The sequence below is a fragment of the Crocodylus porosus genome, unplaced genomic scaffold (genome assembly GCF_001723895.1).
Source record: "Crocodylus porosus isolate Cpor-Errol unplaced genomic scaffold, CroPor_comp1, whole genome shotgun sequence".
NCBI lineage: Eukaryota > Metazoa > Chordata > Crocodylia > Crocodylidae > Crocodylus > Crocodylus porosus.
Window position 1 is genome coordinate 3,803,665 of NW_017728948.1, and position 1,065 is coordinate 3,804,729.

Sequence of the window (1,065 nt, forward strand, 5' to 3'; positions counted from 1 at the left end):
TGCCAGGTAACAGGGAGCAAAAGTAATGTTGAATACAAGGGTTGCTTCCAATTTGCCATTGATAGTCGAATACATTTTTAACCCCCAACTCCAATCCCTGAGAGATGTCACATGAATAAAACTGAAACAAAGCTGATGTTTAAATGTGGTTTAGAAAATGAAGCTTTAGCATGCTCCTTTCCCCAGTGTTTCTGGCTGCGTTTCTGCCACTGTACACCCTGCATTGCTAATGATCGTTGCTGCTGTTAATGCCTTACCCTCTGCAGAGGGCTCATAACACCCATCTTCTGTGGCCACAAAGAAACTTGTTTTTGGATGCTGCTGATAAAATGTGGTACTTTATCTAACATTTTTTACAGTGCTGTTCTGGAAGGCAGGATTCCCTGTTTAGCATTTTTCCTGGCTGTAATTTGAACTGCTGTAAAATGAAGAGGGGCCTGGAGGCTGCACCTCCCATGTATTGACAACTGAATGCATTTGACTCTGGCATATCTGTTTAAAGTACCAAGCGACTAGATTGTTGCCCTACTCCTACAGCCAGAGGGCTTGTGTAGAGGCAGATTTTGGTCTATAGGATTATGATGAGCAAAGAATGTTTTTCTTTCTTTCTCCCTCTAGCCAAGTCTGTCCCCCAGGAGTTCTTTATCGTGTGCCTAATTAAGACCAAATAGAAGTCACCTCGAATTAGTACCTATGAGGTGTATTTTCAAAGACCTACAGGGCAGTCAGATGCCTGGCTCCTCTTTAAAGTAGGGTTTGGACCTATTAGCTATTTGCAAATCCAACCCCAACTGGCATTAAAAAAAAAAATCTAACCCTAAACTGTGTGATTTGGCTTTTTGAAACCTGTAAGTAGCAAAGTCCTACCAGGAGTATGATACCAGTAAAATGGGCTTCTTTCCCCTTCCAGGTGACCTGCAGTAGTTAGTTAGCTGTGTCCTGTAGCACCGCAGGTGGTTTTAGAAGATGGTTTTACAGCTGAAGTAAAGCTGTTTCATTAGCAACCTCCTTTTAAGCAGGCTTGCACAACTGTAGTTCATTTGTTCTTGGTGGGAAGCTGTGTCC